At 45.5% G+C, this 20,602-nt stretch overlaps 1 pseudogene; it reads left to right on the top strand.

Moving 5' to 3' along the window:
- The first annotated feature begins 18,170 nt into the window (after positions 1–18,170).
- Positions 18,171–20,602, top strand: part of LOC104858704 — a 7,861-nt pseudogene continuing 5,429 nt past the window's right edge.

The raw sequence follows: 20,602 nt of genomic DNA, 5'->3' as shown, positions 1-20,602 counted from the left end.
TCCAGATGCCAGGATTTCCTGATCAAAACATATTTTTTAATAACTCTCAGATCCAAGAAGTAATAAAGAATATCTACAATGATAATTAAGTATGTGCCAAAAATAAAATGAGTGATGAAAATATAATATACCAATATGGTCACCATGTAGCTAAAGTTGCACATATCGATGATCTCATGGACTTAAATATTTCTATTTTCTTAAACTGAAAATGTGAGTTACATTTTCACCTAATGCTGGAAAGAGAACGTGATTTTTGAAAAACGAGTGATTTTTTTTACAAGTAATTTTTTAATACTTGTTAAAACCACACACAGAGATGTGCAGAACAGAGCAGAGCCCGTACACATGAGGCCATCATGTTGTTCAGCCAGCTCAAGGACAATGCAGGGCTCGAGGTCCTGGCTCAGCCACCTGATCGGTGGATTTTTACAGTGGAGCTAAGATTACTCCATGGGGAAAGAACAGTCTCTTCAACAAATGGTATTGGGACAGGGCTCTCCACTTGTAAGAGAAAAGATCAAGCTTCATTCACTTCCCATGAGGTAGCTTCATTCACAACACAGTTTAAAAATGGATCCAGGCACAAATGTGAGTGCAAAACCCCTAACCTGTCAGCAGGAGAGAGAGGTAAACCTGCATGAGCCCAGATTTGGCAATGGCTTCTCAGAAATGACGGTGATAGCTCAGACACCCAAATAGAAAGATAAATTGGACTTCATTACAATTAAAAACTTTGATGCATCAAAGACCATACCGAGCAAGCTAAAAAGAGACCCCAAAATGGGGGGAAATACTTGTAAATTATCTATTTCAAGTGTCCAGAATACATAACAGACACTTACTACTGAATAAAGCAACAGATTATCCAGTTTTCAAGTGGGTAAATGATGTGAGTAAACATTCTCCAAATTAGATATACATGCCAATAAGCACATGAGAAGATGCAGAACATTGTTAATTAGGGAAATGCAAATCAAAACCACAAGGAAATGCTGCTACATAACAATAAGAATGAATATACTCAAAAAGATGGACAATAACTAATGTTCTTAAGATGCGGAGACACTGAAACTGTCATGCATTGCTGTAGGAATGTAAAACGGGGCAACCTCTGGGAAAAACACTTTGGCAAGTCCTCAAAAAGCTAAACATAGAATGGCTCCATGACCCAGCAGTTCCACTACTAGATATGTACTCAAGAGAACTAAAATACATATTCATACAAAAATTCGTACTTGAAAGCTCTCAGCAACATTATTCATAAATAGCCAAAAAGTAAAAACCATGCCATCTTAGTCCATTTTGTGTTTTTGTAACAGAGTATCACAGACTGGGTAATTCATAATGAACAGAAATGTATCTGGCTCGCAGTTCTAAAGGCTGAGAAGTCCAAGAGCATGGTGCCAGCATCTGCCCAACACCTGTCTGGCATCTGGTGAGAGCCTTCTTGCTGTATCAGTCCATGAAAGAAGGGCAAGAGTACAGGAGAGAGAAAAAGAGGGAGACAGGAAGAGAGGGAAAGAGAGAGAGAGAGAGAGAGAGAACCTCACAGCTTGAAGCCCTCTATAATTGCCCTAATCCTCCATGTGCATGGAGTCCTTGTGACCTAAACACCTCCCCTTAGGCTCTGCTTCCCAAACTGTTGTATAGGGCATCAAGTTTCCAATATGTGCCTCTTGGAGGACACACCCAAACCATGGCAATCCCCAGGGTCTGTTAGCTGCTGAAAGGGTTAGACAAAGTGTGGTAAATCCAGGCTATAATATTATTCAGGCTTATAAAGAATAGGGCACTGTTAGGTGCTACAACATGAAGAAAACTTAAAAATATTATTCTAAGGGATAGAAGCCAGATATAAAAGGGCACATACTGTGTGACCTCACTGATCTGAAATGTCTACAGAGTAGGTAATTTTGCTCAGAGGCAGACATTGTATCAGTTACTCTTAGGGGATGAGAAGAAGGAGGATTCAGACTGATTGCTAATAGGTATGGGTTTGGGGGGATGATGGATATGTTCAAGAATTGGATAGTGGTGATCGCATGAGAGTACAGATTCATGCAAGCAAAAAGAGGGAGGGAGCACACACCTCCTTCGGTAGATGCTAATCCACAGACTCCAGCAGGTTCTCATGAGAAAGACCAGGGCAGGGCAAGGAACCAGGGATGCTTTTATCCATGGTACAGATGGGGGATCACAGACCCAAGTGGGAAATAATAAACAGACCAATAATTAGAACCCAAACCAATTTAACTTCTGATTAGATTGACTGAACCCCCTCACAAGTGCCTAGCAGTAGAAAGTATTTCCAGATATAAACACCATTTTCTTCAATCTCTACTATCTACCCACAATGTCCAAAATTCAATCAAAAATTATCAGACAAAATATACATGCAAGAAAAAGCAATCTATTGTTAATAAACAAAGAAAGCAACACAGAAGTGACCCAGATTGTCAAGTATTTGAAAGCACATTTAAAACAATTAATGGTAATATGTTAAAGGCTCCAATGGAAAAGCTACTCTAAATGCATAAATAAGTGGGGATGTCAAGAGAGACTGAAATTATAACAAGAATAAAATGGGCATGCTACAAATAAAAAAATGTGGTGAAAAACAAAGAATGTCTTCAATGGGGTTTTCCATAGACCCAACGCAACCCAGGAGAACAGTGAATTTGAAGGTAGAGCAACAGAAAATACACAAACTGAAACATAAAGAGAAATAAGAATGGAAAGGAGAGAGAGGGAGAAACAAAGAAATAATAATGAAGAAACTATTATGGTTCGGATCCAAAATGTCTCCCAAATCCGTCGTGTGCTCACAGGGGGGGCTTCTGGAAGGTGATTGGACCACTGGCTGCTTCACTTCTCAGCGGATTCACTCACAGATGACTTCAGCCGCTGAATGCGCTGTTAGAGGGTGGGGCCTGGTTGCAGGTGGTCACTGGGGAGTGTATTCCTGTCTCCAGCCCTGCCCTTCTCTCACTGTTCCCCACTGCTACGATGTGAGCAGCTTTTTTCTCTGGTCTCTTCCACCATGCTGTTCTTCATTTTTTTTTTTTTCCTTTTCGGTACTGGGATTTGAACTCAGGACCTTGCACTTGCAAGGCAGGTGTGGTGCCACTGAGCTCAATCCCTGGCCCAACCATGCTATTCTTGCCTTGGACCCAGCCAGAGACTGACTTCTCTGAAAATGACCCAAAATCAACCTCTTTTCCTTCAGGTTGGGGGTGTAAGGTGTTTTGCCCCAGTGACAGGAAAATGACAAAGAAAATGACAAAGAATCCAAAAAAAGAAAAGTGGGACAATATCAAGCAAGCCATATGAACAATTGGAATTCCAGAAGGATAAGAATAAGACAGAAGAAATATCTGAGTAAATTTGTGGCTGAAATTTTTCCAATATTAATTAAGATAATAAATCACAAACCCAAATTTAAAAGGCTTAAATGACTCCAAATGGAATAAATTCATTTTTCTAAAAACACATTTGTTTACCTAGAAATAACATATTGTAAATCAAAGATTAAAAATACTGAAGGCAGACAGAGAAAACAAAAAGATACATTGCATACAGAGAAACAAAGATAAGAATTACATCAGAAAGAGGCAAGCCAGAAGACAATCACTATGAGATTTTTAAAGCACTTAGAGAAAAACAAAAAGAGAAATCTGTAAACCAAGAATTTTCTAGCCAGTGAAAATATAGTCACTAATAGATTTCTTCAAAAATGAGAAAGAAATAAAATATTTTTCAAACATGCAAATGCTTAGAATGTGTTACTCTCAAACCAGTACTTCAAGAAACAATAACATCCAGGCAGAAAGTAGGGCACTTACTCAGCATGCATAAGGCCCTAGATTCCACCCTCAGCCCCGTGTGCACACATAAGTTCTTCATAGATATGGAATATGACATCAAACTAAAACTTGGATGTATACCAAAAAGTGAAAAAGCAATTGAAAGGGCATAAAGGAAGGCAAATATCATTTTTTCTTATTTCTAGTTGCTCTAAGAGATAATGAAAATAATTCTAGCAAGGTGGCAGGAAACAAGGTTAATATACAAAGGCCCACTGCTTCTCTATGCTGCATATGAGCAATGAACAAGTAGCAACTGAAATGTAAGAAATATCACTGTTTACATTAGAAGTCCTTTACCAAAATGAAATACTTAGGTATAAATCTAACAAAAATGTTCAATATTTATATGATGAAAACTATAAAAACATGAAAATTATAAAATCTTGATGAAAGATATCAAAGGATTGATTAACCCCTTACCAGCCCAATTATTTAAATACAGGATGCCCAAAGTTTTCACATTTTTTTCATTAATTTTTATAGGATAAGATAACAGGAAATATAAAAATGACAATTATCAGGGCCAGGGATGTAGCTCAGTGGCGCCACTCCTGCCTCGCAAGCACAAGGTCCTAAGTTCGATCCCCAGTACCAAAGAAAAAAAGGGAAAAAAATGACAATTATCAAATCCATTCAATTCAAGAATTGACTAATTGAAATGACACTTCCCAAACAATGCTCAGGAGAGTCAGAATGTGAACAAATGCACTGCCCAAGCGACACTTGGTGCAAACTGTTAAGTTAAATAGAGACATATCCATCTTCATAGGTAAGAGAACTCAATACTGTCAAGCTGACAACTCTTCTCAACTTGATCTATAAATTCAATGCCGCCCCAAAGAAAATTTCACAAGTTATTTTGTGGACATCAATTAATTGATTCTAAAGTTTATATAGAGAAGCAAAAGACCCAGAATACCCAAGTCAATATCAAAGAACAAAATCAGAGGAGTGAAGGTACCCAACTTCAATGCTACAGTAATCAAGGCAGTGTGGTATTGGTGAAAAATAAATGATAAATCAGTGGAGCAGAGTAAAGAGCCCAGAAATAGATCCCAGATAAAGACAGTCAACAGCCAAGAATGGTAGTACATGCCCACAATCTCCACACTTTGGGAAGCTGAGGCAGGAAGATCACAGGAGAATCATAAGTTCATGCCCAGGCCTGAAAACTTATCAAGTAGCAAGATCCTGTCTCAAAATAAAAAATTAAAAGGGCTGGAAATGTAGCTCAGTGTGAAGGCCCTGGGTTCAATCCCCAGGAAGCACACACGCACACACACACACACACACACACACAAGAGAGAAGGGGGATTTTAAAGGCAAATAGAAAAGATACTGTTTTCAATACATGGTGCTAGAACACACAGCTGGCAAAATGACCTCATATATCTCACAAAAATTAACTCACAATGGACCATAGACCTAAGTATAAAATGTAAAACTATGAAACTATAGCTGGGGATTTAGCTCAGCGGTTCGGTGGCCTGCCTTGCAAGCGCAAGGACCCGAGTTCAATCCCCGGCACCAAAAACAAACAAACAAACAATGAAACTAAATAAATGTAAAATTATAAATGTAAAACAAAAAACCCTCAGAATACATCACAGGAAACATGAGAGACCTTGGCTGTAACACAAAGGGCACAGTCTATGAGACAATAACTGACAAGCTGGACTTCACTGAAATTGAAAACTGCTCTGTGACAGACACCATCAAAGGAATGAGAAGACAAACCACAGATTGGGAGAAAATGTTTTCAAAACTGAATCTGACAAAGAACTGTCATCCAAAATATACAAAGAATCCCTAGAATTTAACAATAAGAAAATGAATAATTAGATTTTTGTTTTGTTTTATTTTGTGGTACCAAGGATCAAACTCAGGACCTTGCGCTTGCCAGACAGGCACGGCACCAATGACCTACATCCCTGGTCTAATAATTAGATTTTTAAACTGGAAAAGACCTAAACAGACACCTTCTCAAAGAAGATACACAGAGGGGAAGAAAACATATGAAAATATGTCCAACATCATAGATCATTAAGGAAATGCAAAACAGCCACAAACTGATAATAGGGGCACACACCTTAATCCCTTAATCCTTGGGAGGCTGAAGCAGGAGGATCACTGCAAGTTTGAGGCCAGCCTGGGCTACATAGTGAGTTCAAGACCAGTCTTCACTAAATAGCAAGACCCTGTCTCAAAAATTAAGAAAACAACAGCAATGAGGCATCACTACACACCCATTAGAACAGCCAGGATCTCAAACACTCACTATGTAGCATGGGCTGGTCTCGAACTCACAGCGAGCCTCCTGCCTCAGCCTCCTGAGTGCTGGGACTTTATAGCAGCTTTAATCCTCACCAGTAAGGCTAGGGAGTGGCCAGAGTGTTCCTTGGTAGGTGAATGAATACATTAACAGGTATATCAAAACCAAGAAAAAATTAGGCCAGGTGTGGTGGTGCGCACCTGTAATCTCAGCACTCTGGGAGGCTGAGGCAGGACAATGGCAAGTTTGAGCCCAGCCTGAGGCATCTTAGTAAGTTAATGAGAGCAAGTCTCAAAATAAAATATTAATAAAAAGAGCTGAGGATGCAGCCTGGTTCGAGGAGAAGAATCACCTATCAGCCCTGAAGAGAACTGAAGCATCTCAGGTGCATATTTCTAATGAAAGGAGCCAACCTGAAAAGGTGCTAGACTCAGGTACATTTTTAGGGCAATGAAACCGTTCTGTTGGACACCCCGATGGTGAATGTGTGTTCTTACACATCTGTCACGGCCCGTAGGATGTGGACAGCCAGAAGGACCCCCGTGGACACTGCGGGCTGTGGGTGAGGGGTGTCTGTGCGGGTGCACGGATCAGACGTTTGCCGCTGTGGTACACAAGGCTGACAATGGAAGAGGTTAGAGTGTGTGAGTTGGGGGAAATAGAGAAATTCCCCTTTCTTTCTGTTCAGCTTTGCTCTAAACCTAAAACTCTGAAAGAGCAGTCTGTTAGAAAGAAATAACTAAAGCACAAATAGTAGCAATGATTTTTTTTTTTTTCCAGTACTGAGTAGTGAACCCAGGGCCTTCACACTGAGCTACATCTCCGGCCTTTTTATTTTTTTATTTTGAGACAGGGTCTCACGAAGTTGCTAAATTACCCGGGCTGGACTCATACTCGCCATTCTCCTGCCTCAGCTTCCCAGAGTGCTGGCATCACAGGGACAGCGAATTGGATATTTGTAGCATGTGTGAAAGCAAAGGGTCACGCGGCAGCACGCAGGGAGGGAAGAGTTGAGATCATACGGTCTCCAGGTCCCCACTCTACACACAAGGAAGGGCCATCCTGTTGGAAATTGTTTTGGGAGCCCTTGAAGATGTTAACTGGAAGCTCTCGTGCATTTCTGAGGAGCGCGTGTGGTGACACAACTATTTTGGCACAGGAATGGGACGTTTAAAAATAAAACAGACGCACATCACCAAAAATGGTGGAGTCAGGAACTCTGAAAATTCATCCCTCTGCTGAGGAAATGGCTAAGCTGGCAAAGGATGCCAGGCTCAACTCCCTTGGAATTTTGAAATCTAATAAAAACCTTAGAAGAACCACGGGAGTGTTTAATTAAGAGAGAAGCTGCTGCATTTTAGCTCAGAGAGCGCGGTGCCTTCTTACTTTCTGTCACCAGTCGCCCCTTGTGCCCTCCAGAGCAGTGGCGGTGAAGGTCTTTGTCTTCCCCATGTGGTTTGCTGGTACCCAGGAGGCAGTAAAGGACTCGTCCTACACATTTGCAGTAAGTAATTGGGTAATAAAATTAAGAAAACCATTCTGTTTGCAATCAGACAAAAAAATAAAAGTGATGAATTTTATAGAGAAGGTGTGTGACTTGTACACTGAGAGCCATCAAGCATTATTAGAGGAAATAAAGACCTAAATAAATGGAAGAACTTCCCCTGTTTAAGGGTTGTTAAGATGGCAGCACTCCCCACACTGATCTACATAGTCAGTGCAACCCCAGCTGCCTTGCAATGAATAGGTAAATTTATCCTAAAATTCAGAAGGAAATGTACCAAACTCCAATAGCCAATAGATAAGAACCAAGTTGGTCAATTTACAATTTCCTGGCTATAAAAATTGCTGCAAAGCTACAGCCAGGCATGGTGGCATAGGCCTGTAAACACTGGGAGGCTGAGGCAAGAAGACCTCAAGTTTGAACTCAGCCTGTCTGCATAGCAAGACTCTGAAGAAAAAAAAAAAAAAAAAGAGGGCTGAGGATGTAGCTCAGTGTGAAGATACTGGGTTCAATCCCCAGTACTGAAAAAAAAAATTGTGGTAATACATTAAAATAAACAATGGATTAGACTTGAGAATCTAGAAATAAAGCCATTTATCTCTGTTAAGGAGTTTTGACAAAGATGCCAAAATCACTCAACAGAGAAAGAATAGTGTCTTCAACAAATAATACTGAGACAACTAATCACATGCAAAAAAATGAAGCTAACCTCAGGGCCAGGGATTTAGCTCAAAGGCACCATGCCTGCTTTGCAAGCACAAAATCCTAAGTTTGAATCCTCAGTACAAAAAAAAAAAAAAAAAAAAAAAGAAGCTAACCTTTATCTGACACCATAATTCGAAATGACCAAAGATCTAAAAATTATAGAACTCTTAGAAGAAAACATAGGAGTAAATCTTCATGACCTTGGACCTGGTGGTGGTTTCCTAATACAACAACAAAACACATGAACAACAGCAACAAAAATAGACAACGTGAACTTCATCAAATTTTAAATTTATATATAAATGGTTCCTACTTACAGTGCTTTGACTTACAACATCCCAACTTTACAGCAGTAGAAAAGCAGTAGAAAAACATTCAATAGAAACTGCACTCTGAATTTTGAAGCTTTATCTCCCCCAGGCCAGTGAGGGATAGTATGAGATTCACTCACAATGCTGGGCAGCCACAGTGATAAGCCACACCACCTAGTCAGCCACAGGTCATAGGATAAGAGACACATACTGTACAGCAAGCTGTTTTGCTAAACTATGATGTTCCGTAGGCTGGATGTGTTAAATGCAGTGTTTGCTTACAATATTTTTTACTTAGCAATGGATTTATCAGGATGCAATCCTTTCATACAGAGAGAGGGATCTGTATGTTAAAGGACACTCCTAGGAAAGTCAAAAAATAATTAAACTCTATAGAATGGATGAGCTGGGTGTGGTGGCCCACGCCTGTAATCCCAGCACTCGGGGCAAGCTAAAGCAGGAGGATCACTTCGAGTTCGAGACCAGCCTGGGCTGTACAGTAAGCCTCTGTCTCAAAAATTAAATAAATAAACAAACAAATAAATAAATAAACTGTAGAATGAAAGAAAATAAATGCAGGTTATCACTTTGAGGAGGATCTAGAACATACAAGAACACTTTTAGCTCAATAGCAAAAAGATAAACAACCTAATGTTGACAAAAGGTTTGATTAGACATTTCTCTAAGGAAAATATACGAATGGCCAAAAAGCACATAACAAACTTCTCGACACCATTAATCAATAGGAAAATTTAAATCAAAGCCACAGTGAGACACCAAATTTCATATTTACAGGATGGTTATGATCAAAAAAGAGAAAATAAATTTAATTGAAGATGTAGAGAAACTGGGACCCTTTTATGTTGCTGAAGGGAAATAAAATAGTGCAGCCTCTATTAAAAAAAGTTAGGCAATTCATCAAAAGGCTAAATGTGCAATTTTTCTGTGACATAATTCCATTCCTACACATATCTAAAAGAACCAAAACATATATGCACTCATAAACTTGTACACAAATGTACACACCAATACTATGCATAATTAAGCCCAAAATATGGAAACAACCCAAACATCCACCAACTGATGAATGGGTAAACAAATTGTGGTATATCCATACAATGGAATATTATTCAGCCTAGAAAGGAATAAAATTTTTTTACATTCTAAATTGTAGGTGGATCCTAAAAACATTATGTGAAATGAAAAAAAGCTAGACACAGGGCTCCATAGTGTATGATTCTATTAGTAGCAAATATCCAGAACAGGCAAATTTGTGGATACAGAAAGTAGATAAGAAGAAAAAGAAAGTAGTGTTTGCCAGGGGTTGGAAAATGGGAGACTGGTGACTGACCGCTTTATGGGTGTTATTTCCTTTTTTTTTTTTTTTTTTTTTTTGAGACAGGGTCTCCACTCTGTAGTTGAGACTGACCTGGAACTCACTATGTAGCCCAGGCTGGTCTCGAACTCACAGGGATCCTCCTGCTTCTGCCTCCCGAATGCTGGGATTACAGGCATGCGCCACCATGCCCAGCATGTTATTTCCTTTTGGAGTGAAGAAAACATTGTGTGGTGATAGTTGCACAATATTATGAATATACTAAATGCCATTGAATTTTACACTTTAAAATGGCTAAAATGATCAATTTTACAATACCACAATAAAAAAAGTCATCATTAAGAAAATGAAGGCTGAGGCAGGAGGGTTGCACTTTTGAGTCCTGCCTGGAGAATTTAGTGAAACCTTGTCTCAGAATAAATTTTTTAAAAGTTCAGTGTGAAGGTCCTGGGTCTATTTCCCTGTACAAAAAAAGAGGGAGGGAGGGAGGGAGGAAAGGAAGAAAGGAAGGAAGGAAGGAAAGAAATGAGTACATAAGACACAGACTTGGAATAAAATATTCATAAAGTACACATCTGATAAAGAACTTGTATTCAAAATATATAAATAATTCAACAAATCAATAACAAAAATGAACAAACCAATTTTTTACAAAAAGCAAGACATCTAAACATGGGGCACTTCCCAAATGAAGTTGTGTAAATGCAAACAAGTTCAGTGTAATTAGTCAGCAGGAAAATGCAAATTTAAAATCACAATCAGAGAGGGCTGGGGATTTAGCTCAGTGGTTCCGCCGCCTGCCTCCCAAGATCAAGGACCCGAGTTCGATCTCCGGTACCAAAAAAAATCACAATCAGAGGCTGCTGTATATTGGAATAGTCAAACTAAAAACTCTAAGCTACTGTATGTTTCTACACTGGTGGCTGAAATTTGAAAGCCTGTAAATACCAAATGTTGGTGAGAATGTGGAGGAAATATCCAGTTTTTTTGGAGTGTAAAATAACACAGACACTGGGCCGGGGATTTAGCTCAGCGGTTCGGCGGCCTGCCTGGCAAGTGCAAGGACCTGAGTTCGATCTCTGGTACCACAAAAAAAAAAAAAACAAAAAAACATGGACACTGAGAAAAGTCTTGGCAGTTCCATATTTAGTTAAACATACACTTTTTTTTTATCATCTAGTCATTCCATTTCTATTTCATTACCCTACAGAATAGTCTCACATAATGAAAATCTCCTCTAATGTTGTGTGGCAGGTACCAGGGATCAAACTAAATTACCTCCCCCACCAAAGGCCCCACCTCTAAACACTTTGGGTGTTGGGCTTCAACACACAAACTTCAGGGGGACACACACATTTCATAAATAACACCAAGTTGTGGTGTTAGCAAGGTACAGGACACTCTGGGCTGGGGGTATAGCTCCAGAGTAAAGTGCTTGCCTGGCATGTGAGGCTGCTTCCTGGTTGACAGATGATGGCCATATTGCTGTGACGTCTCTGGTGAATTCATAAGAGTGGGTCCTCCACATCTAAACTCATCAAATGACACACTTAAGATCTGCACATTTTATTAGATTAAGTTTTACCTTAAGAAACCGTAAATAAATACTAAATTTTAGTCACAGGTCCGCCCACTGTAATGGTATAGGTTACTAATCCTAAAACTGTTTTCTTCTTATTCTAGGCTTGAACAAGTGGTGAAAAATGGAAGCCGGATTCCCCATGGTTGGAGAAAGGAATCATGGAAAGAGGACGTCTAGACGTACACGAAGTTGGTGAGCTGGAACTGGACCTGTCAATATGAATTTAAGGTTCTGTGCGTGTGTGTGTTTGTGTGTGTGTGTGTGTGTGTGGAGGGAGAGAATATGATGTGCACAAAATTTAAACAGGTGGGGAATCTAGGATAAAAACATTTACAGAGCAATTCCTGCTACTAGTCCTGCAACTTTTCTGTTCAGTTCAAAGTAATTTTAAAATGTCTCCAAAAAATGAAAAAAAAAAAACTAAATAAAGCAAAGTGAGTTGGCAAAGCCGGTCACAGGGATGGGAGAGCAGGGGTGCCCTGGCGAGGCCCCTCTGTCCTATCTTGCGGAGGGGGCGCCACGTGGATTTTCCCCTTTGGAAGAGGCAGCTGAGCCTGGCAGCAAGAAAAGAGGTCAGGCTGGGAGCCAGGTACCTGGGCCCGTGCTCCAGTCCCCTGTGGGCTGTGGAGGAGCAGAGTAGCTCTGTCCACACTGCGTGGGGGCCAGGAACTCCGGCCACTCTGTTTTCGTCACTCTTGATGTTGCCAAAGCCAGAATGGCGCTGGCCAGTGTCTCAAAGACCCGCGGAGGCCCCCGGGGCTTTCCACTTTCCAAGAATTCCTCTCCGCCCGCACTGCCGGCTCTTGGCCCATCAGCCACTCAGCACTCGGCCCGCTTGTCCCCACGCCAGCCTCGAGCTTGTGATGTGATTTTCCAGCCGGAGGCATCTCCTTCCCCTCAGAGGCTCAAGTTCCCAGCCACAGTGGCAGCACCAGCCTGGGCTCCAGCCTGCAGGGCAGAGGCACAGACCGCCCTCAGGACCCCTACTCCCCTGGCCGCCACTCCGGTCTCCCAGATTCACCTGCCACCCATCTGCCCACACGCAACTGTCTACACTGAAATCTCAAGGCTTCCTCAGCGGGCTGCAGCCTCCCGGGTCCCAGGGAACATTCTTCCATTCACCTCACACCTTTTCATGGAGTATTGTGGGTGGGGCCCAGCACACACAGACCCGCAGAGTTTACATCCCAAACACACAGGAATGTGCAACTGTGCACGGCGGAGACTCCTCCACAGCCAGGGAGGTGGGAAAGACTCATTTTCCAGGCTGAAAGTGAGGGCAAAGGAGTGTCAGAGGGGATGGCAAGCACAAAGATACTGAGGCCATGCTAAGCTCAATGCTTGGAAAAAGATCAGTGCCACTGGTCAGCAGGGACACAGGAGCAGGGACTTGTAGGCCAAAGCAAAGATCATTTTCCTCCCAGGATCCACTGAAAGTTGTGCTTCGGGGTGACAGGAGCACGTCTGTGTTTGTGAAGATGCCCTGACTACAGGACAGCAGACACACAGCTGGGGGCCAGCCCGCCTGGTGACACTTTGCAGACAGTCTGAGCTACGCTGCCTCTACCCATCTAGGGCGGCCTGGCCCCAGAGCAGGAACTTATGCCTCAGTCTCCCTCCCAAGCACGACTCCTATGACCAGTCCCCATTGGCCCACACTTTAAAAAGTGCTTTACTGAGACATAATTCACACACAATGAAACCACCCGTTTAGAATGTTCCATTCGATGGTTTCAGGTGTTCTCACAGACAGGTGTGGCCACTGGCCCAGACCATTTTAGAGTGTTCTCCTCACCTCCAAGAGAAACCCGCACAGCTGGGTGTGGTGGTGCATTCCTAGAATCCGAACACTCTGGGAGGCTGAGGCAGGAAGATCTTGCAAGTACAAGCCCAGCCTGGGCATCTTAGCAACTTAGTGAGATCCTGTCTCAAAATAAAACATAAAGGGCTGGGGATGGAGTTCAATGTGAAGGCCCTGGGTTCAATCTCCAGTACCACAAAAAACGGAAAAAGAAAAGAAACCCTATAGCCTTTCACTCTCCCCAGCCTCAGCCCCCACCAGCTGGAAGCAAACACTCCTCCACTTCCGGCCGCTCTAAGAACATGCGCCTTTCTGCCAGCACTGAGGGTGACTCCTATTGACAGCCTGGGTGCTGTCTGCACCTATGTGCCCACCACATGGCTGCAGTGCTCAGGACCACCCTGAGGACACCCTGTGATGCCAACTCTGTCCTCCCTGCTGGCTTCCGGGCCAAGCTCAGCAGCCAGTAACTCCTCCAGCTAGCCATGCAGCCTCCCACCTCCTTTACAACTGGATTCACAAGGTGTCTGCCCTTCTGCCTGCCCCATGAGCCAGGTTCCAGGGGTGGCTGCAACCCTCAGGGCCCACTTCTGCTCCTGTCCTGACCTGGGCAGCTCTCAGAAACAAGACTCCATCATCCCAGGTCCCGCTCCCAGCATCCACCTTGACTTCCCAGAGGCCCTTGGGGCGGGGACGCTGCCCAACTCAGAAGCAAAAGTGGGCAGGGTGCACCCAGTGGCAGGTGGAAAACATGCTCCCTTCAGCCAGGTCAGGAAGGAACTGAACTTCCCTGTCCCACCCCCAGAGGGAGGCACGAGACTCGGGCCTGTGTGAAATACAGATCGTGGGGAAGAGAGAGGCTAGGAGACAGGCAGGCAGGCCCAAAGTGGAGGTGCCGCCCTCTAGAATGAGGTCCTTAGGGGTGGAATGCACTGCTGTGATTGGTTCGGATGGGCACTGGTCTCCAGCCCATACAGTTAGTCTCCTCTCAGGCCTATGAGGTCTCTCTTCTATTTGTTTGTATGTTTGTTTGTTCATTTGCTTGTTTTTCAGTATTATACAGGGATTTGAACCCGGGTCCTGCACATGAGCTGCATCCCCAGTCCTTTTTTAATTTTTTGAGACAGGGTCTCTCAAAATTGTTAAATTTCCCAGGCTGGGCTCCAACCTGTGATCCTCCTGCCTCAGCCTTGCAGAGTGCTCAATTACAGAAGTGTGCCACCAAACTCAGTTTTCCTTTGTTTTGTGTTGGGAATTTTCTGCATAAAACCTGCAGCCGCCTCAAGCCAGTCTTCCCCAGCTCCTGGGCTGAGCTCATGGGTCAAAAACCAACATACATTGGAGTCATGGGGAGGGAAGCCCAAGGCTGGAGACAGAAACCTGTGACCATTGTTTCCACCTCAGCACCTGGCCACCCCGTGGGGCTTCCCATCAACCCAGGCCAATCAATTTCTGCTTGGCCTGAGAATTAATGGTGCAGTCACTGGTGACCACCCTTTGCTGAGCACCAGGGGAACGAATTCCAGCATCAGATGGGATGGTGGGCTGGGAGACCTCAAGCTTTGAACCCAGGGCCTTGTGCATGCTAAATGCACCCTTTACCTCTTGGTGACACCCCCAGCCGAGGAGAGCCCGACTTCCTCATCCCAGCTCAGGAAACGTGACACACACTCCATGCCCCTCCTGGGGACACCACTTTGCCTGAGGTCACTTTTGCTTGACTTAGCCCCTTTCCTGTCCCGTGCCCCCTACTTTCCTGTCCGTGTTGTCCTGTTTCCCCTGGGAACACCTCCCAAATGAGTCAGTTGTACAAAACTGTGCATCTTGGGGTCTGCCTCTCGAACGGTCGCGACTCTGCCCTGAGCTTCCTCCGGCACTGCTAGCTCTCACAGGCCCACCTCACGCCCCAGAGCCCTGAACTGAGCCATCTTTTCTGTAGCTCACCTTCTTATCCTTGTTCCCCACCACAGCACCTTCCCTTTGTAGGGACACAACACCCAACACCTGCAACTGAAAGGCGGGGAGGGTTATTTTGGTTCACGGTTCCAGTCCATGGTCAGCTGGCTCCAAGGCAGCAGCAGGATGGCAGAGGGCCTGGGGGAGGACATGGCTCACCTCATGGCGGCCTGGAAGCAGAGAGAGGAGTGGGGGACAAAAACACATCCTCCTAACATCACACCCAGCCATGAACTCACCCATAGGTGAAGTATGGCACCTCCTTATCCTGTCACCTTCCACACCCATGGGACTGTGGGGGAACATTTTACATCTAAACCATAACATTCCCCAACCATCCTCTCTTGATCCCCAAATGGGAAGCCAGTCCTCAGCACCCTGCTGTGGCTTGGATTGGGTTTGAGTTTGTCTGTCCCCTCAAGGGTTCGCGTGTTAGAAGCTGGGGCCTCTGCCTGGCACTATTTAGTGGTCACGGTTCCTTTAAGAGCCGGGGCAAAGTGGGAGGTGGTTAGATCATTGGGGGTGCTGGGAAGGGATTTAATGTGGTTCTCAGGGGACTCTGGTGGTTCTGGCCAGAGAGTTATTTTAAAGGGATCCTACTGGCTCTTTGGGCTGAGGTTGTAGCTCAGTGGTAGAGCACTTGCCTAGCAAGTGTAAGACCCTGAGTACAATCCCCAGCACTGAAAAAGAAAACGATTGCCCTCTTCCTACACTCTCTGCCTCCCCGTCACACAGTATGACCTTTCTGTGTCACACATTGTTGCCATGATGTAATGTAGCCAAGGGGATTTAAGCAATAGGGCTTCCTCCTCTGGGATTTGCTCCCTCCAGAACTGTGAGCTGAATAAGCCTTTTTTTCTATATAAAATACCTACACTTGGGTATTTTGTTACAGTAACCATAAAGAAGCTGATACACACCCTACATCACCCTCCACCTTCAGCCTCCATCCCTCCAGTCACAGCTCTTATGGATTCTGCCTCTTCCCTATCAAATGGTGTCCTCCACTCCCTCCTGAGGTGCCTACGTTAAGGAGCACCCAGCCAATCTTGTCTTCACTACAATTCATGTCCAAAATATTCGGCTGCAATCCTCCACCTCCCTCTGTGGCTTCCTATTGCCCTCCACATAACAAATTCTTTGCCTTGGGGTTTGAGGTCCTCTGGGATCTGAGATCCTCTCTAAGCCCATTTTTGGCTGGCACAGGGAGAGAGGTGACACACACCCAGCCCTGACTGGTGTGCTATTCGGGAAGTCATTGTCCCCCAAGTCCCAGCTTCTATGCTGCTCTCCACAGTGCCAGATAGCCTTTCCCCCTTCACTTTCAAAGGAAAATTTTCATAATTCAGTTTCATAGAATTCTCTGGCCTTCATCTCACTCTCCGACGGCTGCACTGTTTACCAGTGGGTGTTTATATTTTGACGGTTTCTAGCCGACTTTGGGAGATCCAAAGTTTCGATTGCTTTCTGCTTTCAGTGATCAGATGTGTCCTCTTGTGTCCTCTGGCTGGGTCTCCTTGGACGTCCTCTCAGGGGCCTGCATGTCTGGCAACTGGCTTCCTGGGTAACTTCTTCGAGCCCATCTGGATATCTTTAGCTCGGGATCAGGGCCGGAAATCACTCCACAGGTCTCTACGGCCACCTCCCCTGCCGGCGCTTCTGCAAGCCATCTGGGCCCTGGGGGACAGCACTCCTGGGGCTGCGCCCCGAGACATGCACAGAAGGCTCCCCCAGTGAGGCCCAACAGGGTGACCCTGGCACTGCAGGAAGAAGCTGTCGAACATGACATCCAACTAGAAACAGGAAGTAGCACCAGGACCTGGCACTTTTTATACTTTCCGAAGTGCTCTCACATGGGTGGGTGGCATTTGTGCCCCATCAGAAGTCTGAGAGCCAGGTGTGTGACAGCCCCAGTGGCACCACAGCAGCAGGGCAGGGGGCTCAAGCCCAGACCTCTGCCCCTCAGCACTGTGCTCTTTGGAATCACTGTGAAGACGCAGCCAGGGCTGCAGGACAGAGTGTCTCTGACTCCTGCGAGGAGCCCAGTAGGAGTGCACCCGGGGGAGAGGGCGCTCGTCAGAGGATGCAGGATGGGGACCAAGATGAGGGGGACAGAGGAGGCCTCGTGGCTTTGGCTGGCCCTTTCTGCAGCCCTGATCAACCGAGAGGACAGACAATAAGGACTGCCGCTTTGCAGAGTCGCTCAGATGGACTCAGCACTGCCACGGGCAACCGCTGGCCCGCACTGTCCTGTTTGGTTCTGCCGTGTTCCTGTTTGCGTTCCTGTTCATGTTCCACTCCGTGTTTGGCCCACATGGTGTGCGGAAAGGGCAGGGAGGGGAGGTTTATTACCAATTGGTTTCAGGAGGCTGCAGCAAGATGTCTGTTTTTCAAAACCAAAGCAGAGCCGGTCCGCATTAGGGCAGAGGCATGCAATCCACCCTAAGAGGCTCCGTGTGTCTTCGGGATCCGGCTGGTCCCCCCCCATTCCCCCACCCCATCTCTGGGCGCTTTCCCTAGACCTGGAGGGGGGCTCATGCTCTGCCACCAGGGGGCACTGGCCACCATTCCCACCCCACTTAAGATCTTGGAGGGAGCTGGAGCTTGTGACACCCGTTCCACCTCCTCCAGGAAGTCTGACCTGACCAGCACCCCACAGGGTCTCCCCACAGCCCGGGATCTGGGCAAGATGGTGCCAGCCAATTCCTGTATGGCCAGACTCTGTGTTGCACCGGCCACGTTTTAGGGTACTGTATTAGTTTTCTATGGTACATTTTCTGGCCTTCTGTCATTAATTTTTTTGAATTATTTATTCAACAAATCATTAAGTGGTTATTTGGGGTGGTTCCCAGGAGCATGGGGTGCTTCTAGGAACAGGAAGTAGTTCATACTATGTCTTGTCCCTCTTTGTCCTCAGATGCTCACAGGCTGGTACGGAGGCTATGCAACCAAATGTAAGTTTATGTTAAAAACAGCCTTTGTCACCCTCTTCGCCCGCGGCTTCCTTTTCCGGTCCACGGTCCACAGACTGCAGAAGCTGAAAGGGCTGTGATTATTAGGTTGTGGCTCTGGGGTTGACTCACCTTCACCTGGGCAGAGACCTGGGCCACCCGAAGAAGCCAGGCGAGCAGTAAAACATGAACGGAAGAGTGGATTATTTGATCACCGAAGAAGCGATCAATCTGACTTCAACCGATCAGCAGTGTCTCCGACGACAGTGGCATCTACGTCAGCAGCGTCGAAGAGAAAGATGGGGCTGCGGCCCAGGATGGGTGGCTCCGGGAGGGCCACCAGATCCTCTCGGTAAATGGCAAAGACTTAAAGGACCTGCTATACCAGGATGCTGTAAAGCTCTTCCAGAATGCAGGTTATGCTGTGTCCCTGAGGCGCAACACACGTTACAGGTGCAGAACGGGCCTGTCGAGGTGAGGCAGAACCGAGTGGTGTTCCCATAGCGATGGTGGCTGCTACCAGTGTTCTTTCGCCTTCACCATGGTAGCAGCCTGGGCCTCCGTGAGATACCACCTACCGGTAACCACTTTGGGTTTTTTGAGACAGGGTCTCACTATGTAGTTGAGACTGACCTGGAACTCACTATGCAGCCCAGGCTGGTCTCGAACTCACCGCGAGCCTCTTGTCTCAGCCTCTCGAGTGCTGGGGTTAAAGGCATGCGCCACCACGCCCGGCTTCTTACCGGTAACTGCTTTGAAAGGCTTGTTCTCTTCCAGCTCCCAGTAATTTTTCTCTCACCTTCCTTCCCTGCCAGTCTCCCACATGTCTTCCTTCTGTCTGTGTAGCCAAAATATGATGTGAAGTGAATGATTCCTACCACAAACTTTGCTGCTCGAAATTCCCAAGTCTTCGTATCCAAATGGGAGAGTAAAGGTATTGTTTGAAGGAAAGACTTGCTTAGGACAAGCGAGGAGTTACATATTTCACCAGACTGCCAGCAGAAATTCAGCTACTGCCCAAAGAGGGAAAAGTCTAGTCTTCTGTCACCACGGGTGATACCTGTTTTCTTAGCTGGCGAGCCTTGGAAGCCAGCTGTATGACATGAGAGGAAGAGGGGATTTTTCTTTTAATGATCTTCCTTGAGAAGTGTTTGTGGCCTTTATTGAATGTCTAATTATATACCTTGGCGGCTGTTTGGACACAGGATGTTGCAAAGAGCTTTTTACAAAAAGCCAGTACACATGTACAGCACATACACATGTGCAGATGGGATGGAATAATGTTGATGTCTTGTGGAGAATCAAAGAGGTGAGAAAGCTAAAAACAGAAACAAAATAAAACAGCCATTGTCACGACAAAGAGGAGGGATCCAGGGTGAGAGAAGATGTCTCAGAGGAGGTGATTTTTAAACTGGGTCTGAAGAAAGAGGAAGAGTCCCTAGGGTAGGCAGTGAGGTCAGGAAAGTGCCACCATGGCGCTGGAGTAGCTAAGGCCTAACAATACAGAGATGTTCACTGAGCAGCTACTAGGTCCCGGGAACCATCTGAATGCTTCACTTACATTAACGTATTTAATGATCACAAGTATCAGATGAGGCGGGTGCTGTTATTATCATCTCCATTTTGTAGATGAGGAGACAGAAGCACAGAGCAGTTAGGCAACTTGCCTAAAGTCACACAGCCTGCCAGCGCATCGCTAGATGGCTGGATTCAGACAGCCTGGCTCCGGGGCTTATTTCTTAAACACGATAAGGTTCTGTCTCTCTGGGATGGATTACTGCCTTTCTTCCAGGGGATGGTGGATGCGTTTCAGTACAAAAATTCAGCATTTGCAACTCAAATGATTGACATCATCTCGCCCCCAAAAAGTCCTGCCAATCTCGTTCTCTTATTTCTTTGTCGGCCTCCTCTCCCCTCCTAGTGGGGTCTGTCTCTCAGGGTCCCCCAGGGATCCCCTCCTTTGTGGTCCTTCTAACGATGGCCCCGGCCCCAGCCACCCTAGCTGGACGGCGAGGCACATCACGAGTCACCTGAGCTGCCAGACACCCAGAGGCCGGCCAGGCGGCGGGCCGAGTGTGACATTTTCCAACCGAGCCCAGCCGCCCGAGGAAAGATGAGCTCACCCAAGGTCTCTCCTGCATCTCACGGGCTCTGAACTCCAACCAGCGCCGCCAGAGTCCTTTCCAAATCTCTAACTCGAAAAACCTGTGCAAGCCCCAGCTGCGAGCCTGTCCGCCACGCACGGTCGGCGCTGAGGAATGGCACCGAGGCTTGGCAGCGGCCTGCGCCCAACCACAGGGCCGCACGTGTGGCCT

Source organism: Fukomys damarensis, unplaced genomic scaffold (assembly GCF_012274545.1).
Source record: "Fukomys damarensis isolate Sample0158 unplaced genomic scaffold, DMR_v1.0_HiC HiC_scaffold_17, whole genome shotgun sequence".
Lineage (NCBI taxonomy): Eukaryota > Metazoa > Chordata > Mammalia > Rodentia > Bathyergidae > Fukomys > Fukomys damarensis.
This window is presented reverse-complemented; position numbering and strand designations above follow the sequence as displayed.